The 23639-nt window shown below is 36.9% G+C and overlaps 1 long non-coding RNA gene across 1 annotated transcript in view; it reads right to left on the minus strand.

The window, feature by feature from the left end:
• Positions 1-23189, minus strand: part of LOC140652066 (uncharacterized) — a 135527-nt gene extending 112338 nt beyond the window's left edge. The window contains exon 1 of the long non-coding RNA XR_012042644.1: positions 23148-23189. This is a non-coding gene — a long non-coding RNA (uncharacterized lncRNA). The remainder of the gene's footprint in view (positions 1-23147) is intronic.
• Between the last annotated feature and the right edge of the window lie 450 nt (positions 23190-23639).

The following is a 23639-nucleotide window of genomic DNA, read 5'->3' on the forward strand; positions in this document are numbered from 1 at the left end:
TAAGCCCACCTTCCCCTCAGCTTGGAAAGAGAACTGCCAGATACAACTGACCCAAGCAAAGGGGTAAAACAAAAGGAGGGGATGAAATAGTGTTTAACAAATACAGCTCCAACAGAAACAAAGAAGCAATATCAAGAGTAAAGCAGGTAAAGACCAAGATACCTTCAAAATTATTATATCAAATATTAATTCTAGGAACACCTATTCTTCAATTTTGGGATTTAAACATTTTGTTTCTGAAACCCAGAAGCCTAAGCCAACTCTTTAATTAGACATTAAATAAAAACAACAGCAAAAATCTATTTCTATTTTGTTTTACTTCAAAGAGCTGATTTTTATTAAACCTTTGCCTGTTTGGATACCAACATGTAATTTTTCCCTGATTTAACCAGCTGCTTGAAATAGAGCCATTCTTGAGATCTCTCAGCTAAAGCTTTAGAACATCCACTTAATTTTCAGTTTATTCAAAAACAATTCCTTTTTATTACTCTAAATGATCAAGTGTACTGCAAAGGAAGCTGTCAGGCATACCTACAAGTACACAGTTCAGGACTCCGCAATATATATCTTATTTCCTTAAATCCAGCATAAATCAGAGGTTAATAGCAAATCATCTGTAAGAGGTGACAAAAAAGCTATTATAAGGTGGGTGACAATAACTATGCAAAATTAATTAGAACTTTCAGTCAGTGTCACAAAGGCAACAATAAACAAACATTTTGGGTCATCCTTCATTTATTTATTGAGTCTTCCAATACTTGTTAGCAAGTATTGCTAACGAAGCCCCAGCTCCTACACTTCTGAGAATTTCAGATTTTATTAAAAAAAAAAAAAGCATATCTACCTCTCATAGTTATAAAGAAGCTTAAACATGCAACTTTAATGTACCCCAAAGTCACAAGCCAGAATGCAAAGAAAAAAAGATATTTTGGATTCTTTTTTATTTCATGTTTTAAGCAAAACTCCTGACTCTTGTACATTTAACATAAGCAATACTGTATATTCAAAATGTCAGTAAAGAAAATCTTTGCCAGCAGGATCAACACAGTGAGAATGAGAAATAAAAAATGCCCAGACAAAAGAAAGTGCCTTCTCTCCCCTTAGTTTGATTTCTTACTAAGAAATCAAAATATGCTTATTACTCTCTATTGGGAAATGCATATCAATTCCACCTTTATTTTATGAATATTTACTTAGCTGAATACCTACTGCTGCTAATCCATATTTTATGAATATGCGTACACACACTCACACACACAAAAGCTACATGGAAATTGTTTCCCTTATAACAGAAAAGAACTTTTTCTCCTGGTGAGCATCTGTTTTTTGAACAGGGAGGAGGAATAAGCCCTGTCACCAGCCAAAAATATATCTGAATTGAGAAGTTTTTAAGACTATTTGCCAGCCATGGATTAGTTTTTGTTTTCATAGCATACCTTTTGAGGCAGAAAAGGAGAAAACCTTTTCCTTCTGTCCTTTATTTTGCCCTTACCTATGTTATCTTTAGTGAATAGTAATACATTCCATAAAGATAACTTAATTATTTTCAGAAGAATAAGCAGCAAAAAGCCTCAGTGACTAAGGATAAAAATGCTTTCCTATTCACCACTCCGTCAGGTGATATTTTTATATCAGCTATTTTCCTTTGCAAGGGTGCAGGGAGAAGCATCAGAAGCATTTTCTGCTCACATAGGAGAGAATAACTCAATATATGTGTTTCAGAAACCATTTCTCAGGATCTTTCAATTCTATTTATTTCAAATACCACTGCCTCAAGAGTAATAAATATACAACTGCCTGGGGACAAAACAAAGTGTTTAATCTTGATGCAAGAGGTTGCACAGTTGTTAAACAAGAGAACCTCAGAATTTGTTTCTTTTAGACACAAGGAGAGAAGAATTTTATTCAGGATGCTTTCTGATGCCCAAAAGAATTAAGAAATGTAGGCCAATTTTAGCAATAAAGACATATTAAATGAATGTATCATGCATGAGGATTTTTGTATGCTGACCCTACAAACAGCAATTCAGCAGAAGGCAGATCAGAGAGGAAAAATTGGTCTATTTTGTAATAGAGCTGTGTATAGACACTAATGTTTACATATTTTTTGGCTCTGGTTCGGGAAAATATGAACGTTAGTACTTCCTTTATGAAAGCCTGATTACTAAACCATTGCCGTGTACCACCACCATAAGCAATTATGTACGTTCTTGCTTTGTTCAGCTCAAAAAAACATGCTGGATTTTAAATTGTTGCATAGTCCTGCCTTATTTGTATTCATCTATTCAGGATTACCCTAAAGTGAGTAATTCTTTCAGGAGCATTACAGTGATTGAACCAAAACATATCCTTGATCTTCATCTGAAGTGAGATTGTTAATCTTCAAATGGAGAAGACAGTCTCACAAGACAAGAGAAACACCCATGTTTTGGCTTGAAAGGCGTCTTCAGAAGTGTCAGCGTTTTGTCTAGTCATCTCAGAAGACAGCCTTTTTCTCAATAAAATACTTATACATTAACCACAGATAGCAAAGGCATTAAGGAAGATTAAAATGCAACATTATGGTTTAGTTTGAAGAAACAGTTTTCAGTGTAGAAACATTAAACAATTTAGCTAATTGTATTTTGGGCACCTGAACAGTCTGTAAAACGTTTTCTCCAACTGAAGCAGATTTCAACCTTTCAGGTTGAATCAGCAGATTTTGACTCAAGACAAAGATGACAGCAACCAATTCATTTGGAAAAATCTGTATTGGTGAAATGCAGGAAATTTATTTCTGAGTGACAACATGGGTCACAAGAAGATAAGTTTCATTTTGGAGTTTTGTTTTTAAACAGAAATACTTTTTTCTTTTTCCCAGCGGGGATGCCTAATTGCAGCATTTAGGCAACCAAAGCTAAAAAGGACAAACGGATTGACGATGACACTCCTAAAATAAGGGTTGTCTTCAAGCCAAGCTTACGTTTTCATTTCAGCCATAAAAAATGGTACAGAGCCTCAGATGAGACAACAGGGAAGCTATACAAATTCATTTAAAGACAAATTAATTAATTCCATCATAATGATACAGTAAGCTTACAGAATTGAAAATAATTGAAACCTGAAGGCTACAACTACAGCAGGCAAAGATGAGAATAAAGTTTACAAGCCTTTCTCCTTAGAGAAGACAATATGATACAAGACACCTAAACACTAAAACAAAGATTCAGTAATCCTCACCTCCCTTGCAGGCAAAGATTCTGTCTGCATGTTACTGTGCACTGGCGTACGAGTACAAAAAACAAAGCTGCTTCTCCTTCACGTGAACTATAATCCAAGCACCAAGTTGGGAATACATCAGTAGGAAGACTCTGGTTTTGTTCTAAACTCACTTGTTGCAACTGTTTGTATTTTGTCTTACCTAAGAAAAAAACAAACTTTTCTGCATTAGCAAAACCAGACATAAAGACTAATATTGTATAGTGCAATTTTGGAGAATTATTAATATGAAATAAGAAGTTTTCTTTTTGTTAGAAAACTAAAATATATATAAAACTATATCTACATATGAAAGAGGAAAAAAACTCATTAAGATGGCCTTTTATTTTACTTGGATTAAAAAAAAAATCCAAGATAAAAAACTCCTCTGGAATTCAAAGGTGGATGATAATAACCTTTAGACTAAGGACAAATTGTACACTGTGAAAGTAGCATAATCCAGTGAAAAAAATCATGCAGCACAAGGTATTTTGGTTACAGGGTAGTATTACTACTACTATCACAATACCAGCTTCTGCAGCAAATCCAGAAGAAAATAAGCAGGAAGATCTGTAGCAGTAACATGGGCACATGCAGACTTTCAAAGACTGCATACAACTGCACCACACTGCAAAACTGTGGTAGAAGCTGACCTCATTCTGAATTGATACAAACAGAAATCCAGAATTATCCTCAGTTTTTCAAGATATGGCATTCTCAGCATCATAGTCTTTTTGCAAAAATAATTAAGAAATGCTTGCCAAGCACTCAAATCCTAGAATAAATTTTTATATTGTGCTAAATCTACATCAGCAGAGAGACTCATTTTATACTGCACCTTCTACATTTTCGATGTAAGTAAAGCAAGAGAACATCTGGACAGAGGGATGCACATGGACTTTAATTCCCTAAGACTGTGCTGTGGAAGGACTGGCACTGCTCCAAATTACAGACTTCTCGCAGCTGCACAGGGGCCTTGCTGCACCACTGCAAGAGGGAAACACTAGGCACCCTCTGTGTAAAACTCACCCACAGATTTTAGGGCACTTTTGCTCTGTTATGTTAGTTTGGTGCTTCACATTGGGCTTGGTCCCAGACTAACCGGACCGACTCCCACCTTGCTTATCTGTTGCCTTACGTGAAGCCCAGAGCAAGCCTGCAGTTAAGCAGAGAAACCGGTCCTGGAAAGGATACCTCCAGCCCAGCCTCAATGGGGAACTCATACACAACAGCGAGGGTGGTACAGAGCCAGCTGCACGGGTCTCACAGCAGTGCGGAGAGCTCCCTGAAATGCTATTTGACCAACGTATTTCACTAAACTCCTGTAGAAAATCTGTATAAGAGACCAGTATCACAGTACTGTACCTACAGTGCTCCAGCCCTTGAGACCTCGGCGCTAACCCGCACTTCTTCGCCCCGGTACAGCCCTGCACGGCACAGCTGCACCCGGAGCAGCACAAGTAACAGAAAACCTTTAAATAATCCCTTGCCTTTTCTCCATCGTGAACTCTACACACTCTCCCGGTCCTCTGAGGCAGTTTGACAAGACAGCACCCACCAGGCCCCCGTGAATGCCTCCTGCTCCCAAAACATTTCCCCAGCATGGAGCAGAGAACCATAACCTTTAAACGTGTTTATTCCTACCCCTCCTCACTTAACCCTGCCTGGCAGCGCTCCAGGCAACGCAGGACTCCGTGCCCGCCTGGAGACCTTCGGAAAAGCAGCGTGCCGAGAGCTCCGCGCTGCCTGGGCTGGACCTGGACACCCAGGCACAGTTCAATTACACGACGGGAGTTCAAGGCCCGCTGTACTGAGGCCAGGCAGAGGCATCTCGCTCCTGCCCTGCAGGGTACCTGCTTTGCTCTTCCCTGCTCATCTGTCTCTCTTGTTGTCTTACGCTCGGATTTTCTCTACGGTGACTGACACGTGACACCGTTTGAGTCAACTTACCTACAAGGAGTGCCTTCCTGCGTGTTTTATGTGACCAACAATCAGAACCAAAAAAGAAGAAGAATGAGGTGCTGGAAAGGATAATAAACACAGAATGATTTGTCCTGCTTCAGATCCAAGGAAGCTACTGATCTGGAGACATTAAGACACTTCCCTATAGAAGGGCTCTATAAATATCTCTGCTGGTAATTTCTAGCTTCCTTTGAAGTGTCAGGCACTTGACATTACCAGAGATTCCTCTGCATTAGGCAGACAGATGTGATATAACATAGTAATCCCAAGAGGTAGGTTGCTACATCCCCTCCTGGCACCCACCTAAAACTCAGCAGAAAAAAGTGAAGCTAAAGCAAACCGCTTTGAAGATGTTTGTTGTCACTTCACCCATTTAGAAAAATGGTGTCAAAGCCAAATACTGTATCGCTGGAATCTGCAGGACAGCCTACAGCCGTGCTAAATGCTATTTCTTCTTTGTTGTGCTGCAACTGTAAGGCCCCTCTGAGCAGAAATAGTTCAGGATTGTGCCACATTAGACTTTGCTACCTTTCTTTAGGAGAGAATACTTAATGTCATACTCAGGATCAAGACCCTGTTGTGCTAGACACTGTGACAACCGAGGGGTGACTCAGGCCAGAAAAGCTTTCATTACGAATAAAGGATCTGTGGTCTTTTTGTCGTGGGCAGAGACAGAGTATTTGACTGTACAAGGTCCCCAAAAAGTAGCCAGGGGAAGGGACAAGGCAAACGACTATTTGCCAGTGAACCAAGCCTTCCCCTCTGGGGCTACAGGACACTTCCCCAGAAGATCTGCTATATCACAGCTAGCTAACACAGCAGGGTAGGAAGGGGAAAAAAGTTCCTTCCCCCCCTAACCACATCTACACCCACAAACACGAGCAAAGAACGCAGCAACCCAACGGAGACCACCTGAAGTACGGCACGCGTGATTCAGGGACTTTTTGACCATGATTATTTGCGGAAGAGATATATTTAGTTTTGTGCTACAACTGCAAACAAAATTCTGACAGGCTCTATAGACTTGTAATCACCGTACTGAAAGAACATCTGTGTTTATGAAACACAAATAATGTAAAGCTTTTGTCTCTTTTTCCTTGAGATATGAGAAGGCACTTAAGCCCATATCTCCAAAGGTGTTTCTGTCTTCTGTATGTCACTTAACTCCCACTGAACTTGGTACTTAACTGCCTTGGAGAAGCTGACATTTAGGTTTTATCTAGACAATTTTTGAAAATGCCTTCAACTCCCTGGGAAGTAAAGGAGCAAACATTAGCAGTATCTCTTAAAAATGGAGAATATTTGAGGAAGCCATGAATAATCAGAAACAGTCAAGCCTTGAGCAAGTTTTGCAGAATGATGCCCTTTTAAGGTAGCAAGAATAGTTTAAGTAGTACAGCAATGCCATCGAACTAGACTAGAAAACGAAAATAACGAAAGGCAAGCTCACCTTATCTAAAATTTACCTTGGCTGTATATATTTTGATTTTAGCTAACCACACAGAAATCAGCTGTAGTTCAGTTCATTTTTTATGTTTTTAATTATATAGTGATAGTTAAAAGCATGTACAATTTTACTGTCTTTACCTACAGAAACAAAAAACAAAGTAGAATTTGAAATGTCAGAAAATTTCTGAAGGCTTTTACAGCTGTTTTTAAATACCTTTATACTCTTATGTCATTCTATGAATCATTTGTGACACTTCATCAGCTCTATTTTGGTTTGTATTTATAAAAAAAAAAGTTAAGTGCCAACTTTGTGTCACAGTGTTGGATGCATCTACGTCTGTGAATTTGCATGCAATTGAGTTCAGTACCTACAACCTTCTTTAGTTTTCACAGCAATAGTACAGTTCAATCCCAACCAGCCAACTTTACAATACATTCAGAATGCCTACAAAACAGACACTTCTCTTGCTCTCCTCTCCTCCCCCTCATCCTTCTTTAGAAATTACTATTTATTAATTGTTATTTGTAAGAAACATTCCTCAGTACGTGTGTGTGTGTGATGGGAAGAAAGGAGAAAACAAATTCTAGAGAACACATGCAATGTATGCGCCAGTTGATAGGACACTCCCCACCACCCAAATTAAAGTAACTCTTAAGTTGTTCAAAGAGCTGAGATTTTTCAGATTTTTTCAAAAAAATGCCAAACAAAATATCCCCCAAAACTTCCTTTTACAAGCTATCCCTACCACAGAGGGGAGTATGCCATTGCATACTCTGATGCTAATTTCCCTTTTTGTCCACGGCCCCAGTTTTGGGAATATAATGGCCAAAATTGGCATCAATTCTATGTATTAAAAGCTAATGTTGTCTACTTTGTTATGCAGAAACAACTAAAAGGAGGAATTTGACCCCTTCATCTTTTTTCTAACAGGTGGTCAAAAATGAGCAAGAACAATGTTACAAAGTCCCTCGGTTCATCACAGAAAGAACAAAACTGCATTAGTTTCCTAAGGTCGAAAGTTATTTCATATTAGATTTATCAAACATATCCCTCACATTAGAGGAGACAAGAAGTCCTTGTGAATGGATCAGTAAGCTCATTCCAACTATTCAAATCACTTCTACAAATGTCAAGTTTTAGAAAACAAGAGCCTGTGCAGAATATACCTATACAATTTTACTTTACAAAATACGCTTCAGAACACAATCCTCTGATACTGTTTTTATTAAAGCCACAGCACTAGCAATCACTGCCAATAAATGATGCTGATCTGAAAGCTCTAGCTGTATGAAGCAGCACTTTCAACAGAGAAGAGGAATTTTTATTATTAAAAAGTGCTACAAACCCTTGTGATGTAAAAAAGAAAGCTGTGTACCTTCTTAGAGAGAACAACCATAATCCTGCTGAGGAACATTAATCTGTGCAGCTGAACTATCCACACAAGGCTGGTAAAATATTTGACTAAATTCTCACAGTAAGTTCTGTATTCCTACGCAAAACTCTTTGGTAAACTGTTCTTAATGTTAACCAGGTGTCCAGAAGCACATGAAAACCCTTCTGAGGGGTCCTTTTAATATAACAGTTTAAAAGTAAATAATTATTTTGGAGTACAGAATAAAGCAGGCTTTTTTTTTTTTTTTTTCCTAAAGTAGAGCTTAGTGCTACTTAGAAACTGCACTGAATTAAGCAATTTGGGGCTGGGGGTGTTGCAGTTGTATTCAGAAAGAGAGTAGACTCATTACACTGATGGAATGCACTTTTAAAAGAGGTACATAATTTAATCCTGAGCTACAGAAATCAAAACTGTGGGGGTTTTTTTTGTTTGGTTGGGGTTTTTTGTTTTTGTTAGCAGACCTAAAATGCCCACATGCCCTTTTGAACAATGCAAATTAATATTCAAGGTGTTAGACTCACATAAGAAGTACAGCCCTCAAAATCTAGGGCTATGTAAACCAAAATAAAATAGCTAAACTATTTTTCAAGCACAAACAACAAAAGATTCTGGCTTCAAGCCCAGCCATAGATGGTCAGAGTGCAGAAACCTCATGTATCCGAAGCACTGAGGAACATGTTCCCCAATGAACACCCGATATCTCATGACTACGCTCTTCCAACGCAAGGCTGGCAGGCAGAGCAGAGGGCTGGCTGCAATGCCCACAGCCACAGTCCCTCCTTGATTCCTTACAGAATAAGCTTCCGCACCTGGGGAAAGCAACTCAAGCAGAGCACAGGGAGTTTCTGGCAGGTGTTCCCTCCTATCAGTGCAGAGGGACAACAGCGCCTTGTGCGCAACCTCGCCTTTTCTGTAATTACTCCGTAACATAATCTGTGCTTCAGACATGTCTGCAAACACCTGCCTATGCTTGTTTCCAGCTTCTTAATTATGACAGGCCTCCTAATTGGGTTTTCTAAAGATTCTTTTTGCTCACTTAGTATAATGCAAAAAGAAAAGTATCTAACTGTATTGCTCCGTATGCTTTATTTAAAGATAATCTTCTCATGTCTTCAAGCATCCAGGCAGAATAAATATGGCTTCCAATTGTAAGCAGGGAAGCTTTTTTTCTTGTTCACTGGCTTACTTATGACTATACAATTTAATTAACATTTCTGTAGTACCTTTTTTGCCAGATAACGACTTCTTTCTTCAACTTTGCTTTTCAAAAACACTATATAATAAATCACAAGGGAAAAATCTTTATTTTTAGTATTTCCATTTATGTATTTAATGAACATTATTGAATTTTTGCCAAGTACTTATTGGAAACTTAGAATAAATATCTGTGAACTACTATTTCATTTCTGTCTGTGAGGATGAAGTGTTCTGCTGACACCAGAATTTTAATAATAATTTGCTCCTTCATTAGAATCTGCTCTTCATTTTCAGTAACATTGTAAAAGGCTGAGTTTTAAACTAAACTAGAAATCAAAAGCTTTTTTTTTTTTTAATTGAAGCTTTTCCATCCTTTGAATATAAGTTTTGAGGAAATCTTCAAAAACATAGACTGCAGAATGCCAAGCCATGCCTAGTACTAATTAGTACTCAGCACTGAATTTGGAGTTTTCAGCAATGAGTACCAGCCTGCCCTCTTGAACTGCCTTAGTTATGCCTGCAGTTCCCTCTCCGAAACACACATTGTGCTGATGAATCTGCTGCATTTTTATGTGCAGCTTCTTAGATCTTTTCAATACCTTGCTACTGGGAGGCCTCACTTCCCAGCTGACCCTCGATAGGTGCATGAGTGGTCCCGTCTCCTCGCTTTGTCAAGGATTCCGTTCTCTCTTTGTGACCTTTGTTCTCATTTATTAACCTACCTCTCTAAAGGAATCGTTCATCTTCCATTTGAGGATATGCATATTTCAGCTTTAATTCCCTAAATATAAGAAAAAGTGAAATGCCAGCACAAACACCAGAACTCCAACTATACTCACCCCCCAGATTTTTCTGTCGTACGCCCATGGAACAATTACTGTCAGTAAGTTCGCAGGGGTATATTGAGTGACAAAATGGGATCTACTTTATCGCAGATCTCGAAGGTATGGCATTGATTGTTTAATTATGAAACACAACAAGCCTTCTTTAGAATAAATCACTTTTTCAGGAAGCTGTGTTATCCTCAGAGTATTTCATCAGTAGGGTGAAATAGAACTCAATATTTAGAAGTAATATTTCTTGCATGCTGATATTTTGACAGGATCAGGTCCATTAAAATAGAGCTTTTAGTGCAGAGTCCTTTATGTCTGTGTGTAAACTACCATAGTTATCTGAAGTTTTCACACTTATAATGTATCTGAAGCATCAATTATAAATCAAAGCATTCAACATTCAGTAGGTTTCAAATTATGAATGCTCTTGATCATATTTCATCTTACAGCTTCTTTGACAAACTATAAGACAAAAGATTTTTTTTAAAGCCTAATCTTTACTAAATAATTGGGTATGTAATTGTTATGTTTTTGCATTTATGAAAAGGAACTGTATATTTTCATTCTGAATTCTTTTTAGGCTAAGGGAACAACAAAACCAAAACCTTTTTGAGATCACATTGCATACCTCCCCTGTAAAAAAAGGATCCTTCCTACAATATCCACAGATTCATTAGAGACAAAAGTTAAATTAAATATGTCAAGATAAGACAGAAGAACAAAATTGCAATTTGGTTACTTGGCATATATGTAGTCCTGTATCAGAAGCACTTTAATTGGAAATTACAATTTGGCAAGTACCAGTGCCATACTATTTTGATATGCAGCCCTGACTAGTGTTTTAAGAAGCAATATCAGTTTCTTTTTTGGCCATTAAAAAATTCTTGATTCAAGAGGTGAATATTGACTGTGGCTAAGCTGTAGGTCAATATTTATATGAGTGAAAAATAAATCTCGATATTGAGGAATATGAATGTCAGTGTTCGGTGGAAGTCTGCACGTACACATACCATTTTGCTTTAAATCAGGGTAGATGTTTCCCTACCTCAGAGCTGTTCTGTACCTCCCTGCAGTCCTTCATATCATACCAGACCCAGGATTAAGACCCAATATGAAATACTATCCTCTCCTCTGCAACTGGAAAGAATAGAAATTGTGGCATATTCCTGTAACAAAGCACTCCTGTGTTTCATTAGCAGCAACAGCATAATCAGCAAGCTGACTGGTAAGAAACATGTTCTTCGTATGTAGAGCACAGACTATACTGTTCATGTCGAGGCTGTTCTTTCCTGTTATCGACCAACCAGAATTAACTGCGGATTTCTTCATTTCTGCTCTAAGATAAATAGTAACTATTCCCCAAGAAACCTCATCCTCTTTTCTGGTCTGCTTTCCTCCAATTAATTTTGGGGTGGGTTTTTTTTTTTTTTGTTTTTTTTTTTTTACACCACAGAGTGATGCTTTTACCAAGGTGTTCCCTGTTTCTCACAGTCTGGGAGAGCTAGCCACAAGAGTTGCTCAAGAGTTGCTATATTTTTATGCCATTCTCGGCTGTGGAAATCTGAGACATGATTCACTGTTTACTGAAATAAGTGGACAGCCTGCCATTGATCTCAACAGATAAAGAACCTGACCTTTTATGTGCAAGTTTTTGCTCCCAAAGGAAAGACAGCAATGCCTGGAAAAGAACGATTGGAGGTTATCGAGACCTAGTGCAGTCCATTTTTTCACTCAAGTCTTTTTTTTTTTTTTCTTTCCTTATATCCTGATATCTTTCTAGATTTGTGGGCAATTCTTTAATTTGAAGATGGAACCTTCTAGTATTTCTGGAAGAGAAAGACAGGCACAAATCACATCCACTTTTTAGTACAGAGTTCTCCTGTAGGGTGACTGTCCAGAACAGTATGGCAGACTATAATGCTTTTATTTTAACAATGCTTTTTTTTACTTTTACTTTTCCAAACAGATTGATACCTACCTACAGAGTGATATTTGATATTCTGGTTTCTCTTTGTTGTTCATTGGAAGATTCCATAAACACGGCTTTGTAATTATATATAGTGGCAGGCCTTTACTTATGTAAAATTGATATGTTTTAGTGGCACACCTTAATTCTAGCACTTCCTAAAATCTAAGTACTCAACTTCACAACCCTTTTTAATGTAATGATAAAAGTGTATGTATCTATGGGATTGTATAAAGGGTACTGTCAAAGTGCAAACCACTGTACCATATAGAAAAAAAACCCATAATTTGCACATCAGATTTAAGTATAGTTCAGCATTCTCCAGGTTACCAGACACTTTTTATCACATTTTGACAATTTAGCTATGCTTATTTCTTCAGTACATCAAAACCAAGATTCTAAAGACCTCACAGAAGAAGAGTCTGAAAACAAAATTTGGAATGAAGTTTGCTGTTCTGCTGACACCATATATATGCAAACATGCGGTTCAACTCCCTCAATCCTCTTTCCTTTTCTATGCAAATGCAAACCTTGAAAGCACATGCGGTTTGGCGCAGAATTGTTTGCCTACATTCAAAGAACCTGAAATAACTTTAAAATGTGAAGGGCCTCATTCATTTCAAGACCAATAACTCGTCGTAAATTATTATCCCCTCAAGTGCCAATATAGTTAACTGTGATCATCAGACTTGTTTGAAGCTTCACATTATTTAGATCTATGCAATCTGCAAATAACCACTCTTTAAAACAAGTAGCAAGATTGTAGATAGCTAAGATTTACTTTAAGAGTTAAGGAAAGTTGTGCTTGAAATGGTAATATTTAAACACAGAGCAAAGAAGAAATTAAATTCAGTATTTTTCTAGAGGGATGTTTAAGTGAAATGCCACAAATTGACTAATAGTCTTTACTTTCCCCTACATGACATCTTTTACATTAGGATACCATTAATTCTGACAATGAAACAATTCATAACAAGTGCAGTTAGGACAAATCTACAGAAGTTTTTGCAAGGAAGGTACTACTTACTGAGCTATTAAAGTTGTGGGAAGTGGGTATTTTATCTGTAATTTTCTACAACAAGACTCTTGGGATACATTAGACTAATGATTCAATAATCATTAAGAGCTTAGAAGTATGGAGCCTTTTAAAAAAGATGCTTATTGAACACATCACAGTTTTAAACAGAGTAACACTGTATTCTGAATTCTCGTTTCTGGCACAGTACTCCTACTTGGAGGACTTCCGAAGAAACCGGGAGCAATGTTTTAAGAAATCCATGATATCTTTAATTTCATTAAACACTTTTCATGTATCACATATATGATATTTGAATGTTGTCCAGGTAATTTCAGGCAGTTCCTAATATGAGTTACACTAGAATAAAAGAAAAAAGGTCATCCTTTCTAGCTTTCCTGCTGTTTCATCTATAGCCAAGCTGATATCTGACCATATTTTTCCTAGACCTGCTGGAACGTGTACAGTGATTCCTGAACCTCTTGAACACCACTTCTGTCCAATTTTATAATATTTTTTTTTTACTCCAAGTTTCCCACTTGATCTAAGACCCCCAGCAGCTGCAGCACTCAGAAAGCTTCCCTGTTCTGAGTAGGTCTTCTCTTTGGTGGCCCAGTGAGTACCAGCCTGGAAATGAAATCCCAATAGTACCAACAAGGGAGTTTTCTTGGATGCCTCAAATCAATACGTTCAAACACTTTAGGAAAAGAAAAAAAATTAACCACAGATAACTTTCAGAGATTTGGGAAACAAAAAGAAAAAAAACCAAACAAGCAAGCATGTTCCCTTCATCCCCACACAAGTTTTTGCTGCTGTTACCTCCCATAGAAAGCAACTTGTGTTACACTTTCAGCACACTTCAGTGAGAAGGGCACCAAGGCAATCTATTCTCTCAGCAAAATTAAGACAAGACACGTAAAGAAGGAGTTAAATGCTGTTGATTAAGTAATTGGCACAGATCATACGTTTCAAGCTTAGGGTTGGGGTATATAAATGTACTATCTCTTGTATTTATGCACGAAAGAATGGTGCTGCTCATATGTAATGGAAACACATACCAAAAGTTAGTGACCTTTTAAATCTCAGATGATGCCAGCATGTGATATAGACACATATTTAGTACAGGGAGCTGTGTCTAATTATTATGCTCTCTTTAATGCCACGCATGAGACTGATGCTAAAAGAATGCCATAGTTTTAATTAATCAGCTGATCAGTGAAATAAAAAGTGGTGTTAAACATGCTGAAATGTTGACTATCACTACAATGAAAATGTTTAATTCAGTCAGTTGGCCATTTGCACCGTTTGAAACTAAAACACTCATCATATCTCATTTGCAGGAGGAGGGAGAGATTTCATCATTAGAAGTTTTGATAGCCACAATATTGGTAATGGACAAAGTTATGAGTAAGTGATGCCAAACAAGTCATCCCAACCAGACATTTTCATTTTCCACAGTTTTGAGATATATTGTAAGTTCTTCTGTTCTCACATCTAGAGAGTGCTGTCATTGCACCTTCCCATAAGTTACGGCACATGAACTCAAGGGATTGAGAGCCATCATCATGACAACTCAGAGGAAATCAGCACAAGCCAGCACTGGAATAAGCTCCTCCCCCCACCCCCAAATGTATGTTATATATATGCATACTACAAGTTACTGGCTTGTAGCATGCATATATATATATATGCACTCCACTTAGCCTGTGATATATTACCTCTAATTTTTTCCTATTGTGTTTTAAATTATATTAAAACTGGGGAAATAATTGGTATTATGGGGAACAGGCCCAAACTGGCTGAAAAGTAGAAAAAGTATTTTTTGTATCATAATTACCTGCTATATATATTCAGTAATCTTTACACACAGAATTCAAGTGCCCATGACTGCATCTCATGTTGCTGTATGCAGTACGCAGCAGGCAAGGACCATGCTATTAGTCAAGTTATCAATGCTGTATCACAGACCAATGAATGGAACCACTCTACTGTGGCCGCAGTCATCCAGAAAGAAACAAAACCAAACTATAAAGCAATCCATATATAAAACATTATTGGACAAGTTTAGTATGTGCATGTATACAGAAAATTCCAGTTCTCGCTGAAGATTTATTTTGTTTGTATATATGAGTAGTCAACAGATAGCATAAAGTTTCAGATGTTGCAACTGCACTGTCTAAATACATCCTGATAAAAGCTGTGAAACACAGCATTACCCTCTGAATGTAGATATAACTTCAGCACAGTAATTAAAACCTAAAAGATTTATGCACAAATGTTAACCAAATAATGAAATACTACGTGCACAACTGTGAAACCAGACCTTTACACATTTGAAGGTGACCTACATAATTAGCCCTCAAATATTTTAACTCAGCCAAGATAAAGATGGTGGGACCAGGCTGAGGGGAGAAGGTTTGATTACTGCTTTTCCTAAGAATCCCAGAGTTAATTGTTCCACAAAGCTAAAAAATAAATCTGACCATTCACAGTCATTTTACAAGTGCAGATTTAGACTGAGTTTCTGCGATACTGTATCCACACAAGTGAAAGCAAAATCCAGATTCACAGCTTACCTCAGGATAAAGCCTGCAAAATCTTCAAATTATTTTTGCATTATACAGCTGGAGCAACATATGAATTTTGATACCTTTCATTAGGATTTAGCAAATGCAAAACTATCATTTGGATACTGAACAAGTAATTCTGCTTTTTCCTTAATCCCAAGATTTCGGGGGGAGAAAAAAAAAATCCCCCTTCACACTTTCCTTATTCTTGTTGCCTTCAAACATGATGAAAGTTGCTGAACAAGTCAGACTCATAGATTGAAAATAGTAGGAGATAGCATGTTCTTTCAGCCATTTGGGTGTATGGAAGGCTCAAATTAAAATGCCAAGATTTGAACATTAGAAATGAATGAAATCCTCAACAGGAAGACTCAAATTGTTAGAAAAATAGGTATAAAACCGAGCAGCCTTGTAGGCAGTAGATTTATATTTTATTGCCAGTAAAGTTCCACATTAAAACAGCTGGTGGGGCGGAATCATTTCCCATGGATCATGAATCAGTTGCTTTTCAGTGTGCAATGTTCAACTTGATACTACAACCAAGACTAATGCTATGTACCTTGTAATTGAAGCAAATTTGCATTGTCTTTTAGAATTGGGCTGATTTCCATCCCAGTTGTTTTGGGAACTAACCAGATCATCAAGAAAAACAGATTTTAAAAAAAAATGATCACAGTGACATTATGGAGTTCCCACTCATTACACAGCACTGAAGGTCTGATCCTGCATTGCTTAGTCCCATGAGCAATACTTAATGAAATGCCTATTCCTGCTCACCTAAAAAGAATAATTCATGAGCAAAGACTATTCACGAAAGTATTTACAAGATTATATCTTCTCTTTGACCTTCCAATTACATTATCATATATACTTAGAAGTCATGGTGTTAACAGGCATATATATTTTATGGCTTTATATTTACATATTCTAAGTATTTTAAAAGTTACAAATGGATTTGGAAAGAATTATTTTCCTCACTTACTTCACTAACACTTAAAAAGTAATTTCTGAAAACTTTCACTCCTAGCATTAACTCTGGTTTCTATGAATACACACTGACCCTAGCAGGACTACTAGTGCTAAGGATTAATTAAGGACTGAAAGGTTTTTATTGTTTTTGTTGTTGAAGTCAAATGAATAAAAGTTTGTAGGATGAGACTCCAAATCAAACAGCTATCCTGACTGCCTAATATAGGTAAAATTAGATTTTTATGTAAGGTCAAAGATTGCTATTTATGCCACTTATTTACTCTTAAATATTTCAATTATTTGTACTAATATACAATAGCAAACCTTTGTTGAGCTAAACCATTATTCTGTAATATACAAGACTTATTTAGTATTTGACAAGCATACACTGGATGTTAGGTTTTGCAGAGAGCATGGAATAAACAGAATGAAGACTGTGCTTCACATAAGTATTATGATTTAACAGATTGTGTTTACCTTGTTTAGGTAGGGAGGAAGAGGAGAAGTATCACTTAAAAGGTAATGGCTTGGACATTGTGTCCTCTGGAAGTTAAAAAAAAATTGTAGAAAACAATTTTTATTCAAAGGGAGTGAGCAAAAGGTAATGCATGACTCCAGGCAATGAGATGACAGGATCATTGCTGTACATTTCCCCGGCAGTGATGTGCCCCCTAGCAGAATTATCACATATCCCAGGGCGATATGAGTGGTCCATAACACAGATCATAAATCCCTCTTCTTCCTTCCTACTCTGTGTAATTAAAGGCAAAAAAGTTAGGCATTTTGCCGCTATCTTGTCTACCTATTTGCAATTTCATTTCAGTCTTCTACCTCTGTAAAGCCTTACAAACTATATCACCCTTCATATCCAATCACAACATCAGCTCAAGTTTCAGTCCACAGCAGTAAGTTATTAGGCTGGGAAAAGAAAGAGCACCTGTTTCTGCACCTAAGCCCTGAACAGCCTTGTTTACCAATGTCATTGATGACAAACTTGGTAATTCCATTTCTTCATAAATATTTGAATGTTACATTTTGCTAGGTAGATATCTGCTCATTTGATCTAATGGCTGTCCTTTTGAAAATGTCATAGAAAGCCATTAGCATAGCTTCACCAGTGTTAAATGGTTAGATGTAAATGGTGATTGCTGAGAACAATATCCTTTGCCCACAGCACAGTGATGTAAGGGTTGGATAATTTTATTACCTTTAATAGCATTTGCAGCTATGCAAGCTAAGCCAATGATATGGGCAATCAAATCTCAGGCTTATGAGATGACCACCTGTGGCTATTAGGAAAGGAATCCCCAGTATCTCAGGCCCAGGCACAATGCTGCATAACCAACAGCCCATCATTTCAGAGAGGGCAAAGAGACAGGGCAGAGGGATGAGAAAATTGCTATGGATGGCAAAGAAATTTAGTTTTCATCAGAATTGATCTGAACCATTGTTCATTCACAGAAGATCTTAAATGCAAAGTATGGGAAAATTCTGAAATCTCCTGGTTGCCCCCTGCACCTTCCAGATTGCAAGTCCGCTGCTTTGGCAGTTCTCTAATCTGTCTATAACAGGCAGATGTGCAGTGCTGCCAAGAAAGGTAAACGTGACCCTGTGAATGTCAGGTGTGCTATGCTCTGCATCATTCTGGGACTGCAAATGTTTGCAAGTACAAAATTTTCAATGGGAAGTGGCGCTGCCGACTGCCTTACCTGGACGGAGCAGCACAAACGAGGTGGGAAGAGCTTCAAGGCGTGTGTTCTGTTTGCTTATTAAGATCACCTCATTTCCTTAATTGTAGACTAATTGTGCAGGCTGACCAGAATTTAACTGGGTATACAGAGAGAATAGTGACCTCAAAACTAGTAAAGCAAAGCTGGGGTTGTAGATAGTTTCCAACTTACATAGCATTTCCTTCATTATTTCTTAGCCTACTGTGTTTTCGTGGTCTCACCTCTTCAGACTCGAGCTCCTCCCTGAACGTGGCACAGTGTAGAAGAGATGTGCTGCACTTCTGGAGTACTTCAAATAAGCAGGCAAGTTGCAATTTCAGAGTGATTTTTTGCCTCTCTGTTGAAACTGTAAATACGCTGCAGATTATATAGCGAATACATTAAAAGATAGAGCTCAAAATATTTAGTCCTGAACCACTGCATATTTGAAGTAAGAGCTATTCCATGGCAGCTACCATGGCTACTAAACCCTGAACTTTAGATCCAGAGATCTGCTAAACCAGATAAACAACCAAGTATTGTTCACACAGGTAGATGAGAAGTCAGAAATATTTCCTATGTGAAATTAGCAAACATGAGGGTGTTGGTTTTTCTTTTTTTTTATGATGTACTCACTTCCAAGAGTACTGCATTGCAGAAAGCATTTAGCTTGTCATGTTCTTCTATTATTTTATTTTACACTTCATTCGTTTCTATTACATAGCCTTGCACTTTATTATTAGGGTGTTCTGTTGTTGCAAACAGGCACGCTGAATTCTGATCCAGTTATTCCAGTGGAAGTTTTTTGTCAGCCTTTAAACTGAAACAAATGAATGAGTGTGATACTCAGTTTTAATAATATGTGTTGACTCTTGGGTATTCATGACCTTTAGATGCCTAAAAATAATAATGCTTTTATATGAAAAATGAATATTGATTAATGAGCTGTATTTTTTTTTAAACAGCAGTCAAGCCAGTAGCTATACTTGTCATGTAATTTGTTATAAATCACATAATGTATATACCAAGCAAAGATATACCAAGCAAATTGAATTTTTCCACTGCAAAATGCCTCCCTATCATAACCATATATCCTCTGTTGTCCTTAACAATGGAGGACAAATATACAGATACTAAAAAAACCAACTATCCTCCCTGGCATATGCTTAACAAATTTATGCATGAATAATTATCAGAAAAATTTCAGCAATATTGTAACCATCTGTGAAAATAACAAGCTTCTACCTAAGCTAATATCCTATACACATAAGAATTCCTTTATCTGCCAGTGCTATTACTGGAAAATATCACGCTTTCTGGAGCTGAAGATATGCTCAGCATTAATTATTTGCAAATTATTTTTCCCCAAGCAAAATACAAACTAAACTATCATTACTGTAATGAACCAACCTAAAGCACTGCTAAGCCAGCAAGACCCTCACTATCCTCAAATTTGACTGGACAAGCAACTTCAGATCAAATGGCAAAAACATGTACCAATCGATCTATTCATGTGATGAAAGAAGCAATGGAAGGAAACTAACTTACGTGCAACACCCAGGAAAAACATGAACAGTAGGATATTTAACATGAAAATATTAGCAAATATTATCACACTCCTGTAGACAAACTAAACATACTATGAGCATTTTAACAAAGAGAAATATAAATCCATACTCTCTTATTTTTATGTTTATCAAACCAAAGGATTTCTCTGGAATTTGAAATAGGAGATTCGAAGAGTGGTAGAGCATTCAGGTGCAGTGCCAGGTAGCACACTGCTTCTGCTAACCCACCTGCTGCCAGCACATTCACCTGAAGAGCACACCCAAAACCTTCTTCCCCTGTCACCCCCAGCTTGAACATTTTGATGAGTTTATTTTCCCCACTTGGAGTTACTGCTCTTAAAGTGAAGAGAACTAGAGAATCACACCTTTTTTTTTTTTTAAAGTATTACCCTTTTAACACTCCATTTTGTGTTTTTCATTAACCACAACACTAAGTGCATTGCCATGACTCCCACGATACTCAAAACCAATAAAAGTGACAGAATCTGGATATATCTTGCTTCTTTCATCCCTCCTGCCAAAATTTAACTTGTTTCACCATACTTACAAGATGCAGTAATAGTGGATATAATAAATAATCTGAAGATAAGCATTGGGAGTTTTACTGAGTGGCTTCTAGGAAATCTATCGTTTCTTTTTGTACTGAAATATTCTCAGGGAAGAAAGCTTATTTTCTCACTACGTTTCACATAAAAATTTTCCTCAATCACACACATCATGATTTTCTACTTTTTCCCTCAAAGCTTCTTGTGGAACTCCTTTGATTCAGAGATACTCTAACTTGGCTATTACTGGAACAATAACTTCCTTCAATAACATGTAAAATACAGGCACTTCCACCAATCTGAGGTATTTTCCCTAATCTTTTAGATAGAATAAAACTATGTTATTTTAGAGGAAAAAACAAACACATCAATTTTTATCTGAGAAGCAACAACCCAGTGTTGCAGTAATGCAGTTTATTTCTGTACCTAATCCTTGAGTGTTTCAGCAAAAAGTTACTTGTTCTTTTCACTCACCAGATCCACCACAGAAGGGTCGCTTATAAGGGAAGTCAGTCTCATGCAGCACATAAGACAGGGCATTCCTTAAATCTGGAAGTCAGGCAAGCCAACCCTTCCTAATGATCTGTTTGTGAATAAAATGTATTCTTTTTCTAGTATGCCTGGTAGCACTCGGGAGAACAATTTATGGATCCAAAAAGACAGTTTTGCTTTAACATGTCTCTATTTTGCAGAAACACACTTATTAAAGTTTATTTTAGGGAGCCAAAGCAGTTCACAAAATAAAAAAGGACATATAATTTGTAGTTACGCAAATGATCCCAATTAATTTACATATATTGACAATACAAAGTATGATTTTTATTAGGAAGTTGTAATTGGAATCAACCACCAAAATCCTTTAAAAATTTGCCTTGCTGTTCTTCAGTCTCTGTTCTCTCTGTTTGTAAATATTCAATAGATTTCATTTTTGCAAATAAATATAATCGCATTTGGGTCACGGAGAATATAGTTTTGTAACCTTTTTTCAGATTGTGCCATCCCAGCATTTGCCACAAGTGTAAAAATGTAATTATCAATCTTCTCTAGAATACTAATGCATTTAAGACAAATAAAATAATTTTCATTTCAGAACCAACGAGATTTTAAAAAAACCTCATATTTGATAATTGAAACTGCTTTGGAAAAGTTGCATCTTTCAGATAAAGAAATCCTGAACAGCTGGGGAAACACTAGACACTTTCCAGTAGAAAAAAGTGGGATATTCAGAGATTTCTAAAAAAACCCAGAAGTTACAATAGTACTTTGCATGTCAAGTCAGTTTGGAAATAACATTTTGTTTGTTAAGACATCTTTTAACTACCATGTTCAGGAAGCCTCATAACACAAAATCCTCAGCATTCCCACACAAATCAAGAAAAGGAGGGATTCTCACATAGGGTTATTACAGCATTACTGTATGTATAAACATACTATATAAAGTAGAAAGAATGTGTTCTACAGGTGCACAACTAAGAACTCCTCCATGCTTTTCCTAAATTCAAGTTAATTTTATCATGGATCTCTATTATAACCACTAAAACACAGGACTTTTTCCTCCTTATTTGATGTTAACACTCAAAAACAAGCTCAAAGAAACCTTTAGAAGCTCTACACAGCCATAACATTTCAAATTGCCAACAAATACTCTAGAATAAAATTATTTTCAAGTCATTTTTCAGGTGTCCCAGATGGAATTAAAACCACTATAGAATATAAACCTACGGCAATTTTATGTTATAAGAACAGTAGAGAATGTGGAGGTAGGCTACAACAACTATGGATTATATGAGAAAAAGAACCTGAGAAAAAGAACCCCTATGGAAACCCCAGAAATATTGCAGTTCATAGCGTTACACCAAATGCTTTTAATGTGTATTTATTTCACCAGTTATTGCATGACAAGGCATAGAGTTCCTTCAGGATTAAGCCGTTAAGTCAGTGATTTAAAAAAAATTTAAAAAATAAAAAAAAAACCCGACAGGTAGAAAAAGATGAAAATTTACATTTTTCCTACAGAGATTTATTCAGTAATATTATCAACAGACAGAATTATAAACATTTCACTGACCTGGTCAAGTCTAAGACCTTCCTCTTCCTAATTTCACTGGGATTCCACCTAAATAGTTTTATTATTGCCAACTTCAGTCATGAGCTGGATGAGCACATTTAAGACCCAGAAAGAGTGGGAAAAGCCTAATGCAGGATGCCTTCACAGTTATCTCTTTGTAATGCCCTTTGCAAATAGACTTTCTAACTACTCTATTAAATATGATAGCCCGTCTTTCCGGTCTCATCTGTCTTGTAAACTTCAAAATTACTTAAGTAAGAAAATAGTTGGCTAGGTCATTGACTGAAAAACATTCCTAACGTAGGCTAGTGCAGGAGATGTGATTTGCCCTCCACTAATTTTTGCTTAGGAACATCAATGTACATTGGCAACCGGTATCTCTATGCATTTTTTTTCCAAGAGAAGAAACCATTAGGGGGATCTGTAATTAGCTTTCCCCTCCCCAGGTTTCAATATAGAAATTAGCACAAGAGAAGTACCCTCCAAAAAAATCCTCACACATACATCTTCCTTTTGTGAAATAGAAATACCTGTCTCTCTCCTAGCATGAGGGAACAAGGAGTGCGACCTCTGAAGCTCTTGGGGGAATCAAAGACAGAGGAGAAAAATAAACAAAACCTGGCCAGCTCAAGGTTTAAAGGAAAGGAGAACGTCACCAGCCAGCGCACCCTGGGATGAGACTCCAATGCTTGCAGTTTCTAAATATGCCTAGCAAGAAAGGAATAAGGAAGCTATGTAAGAGGAGCAGATGGGAAAAGTCTACAATATATACGTAATGCAGAACAGAGAGGTCGCGTGTTCTAGTAGGAAGGAAACAGAAGCTTGAAGCAAACTGTTGTATAAATAACATTTAAAGAAAGCAAGCATGACCTCACTAAAATGCTTCCTAATGACGTGGTTTCAAGATAAAGCACAATCTAATCTCTTTATGAAAAAATGTATTAATCAGCAGAATGAAAACAGCTTCTAAAAATAACACGCAACACTGAATAATCCTAAGCCCGTTGTCATTAATAATTGAGAAGTTTTGCCAGTAAAAAATTTATTGCTAAAATTTAATAAATTTAGTAAAATTTAATTATATGATGAATGTTATAAATGTAATTGGAATATGGAAATATACCAAAAACTAAATCTCATTTTAGCATAGATAAAAAAGC

Source organism: Ciconia boyciana, chromosome 5 (genome assembly GCF_034638445.1).
Source record: "Ciconia boyciana chromosome 5, ASM3463844v1, whole genome shotgun sequence".
NCBI lineage: Eukaryota > Metazoa > Chordata > Aves > Ciconiiformes > Ciconiidae > Ciconia > Ciconia boyciana.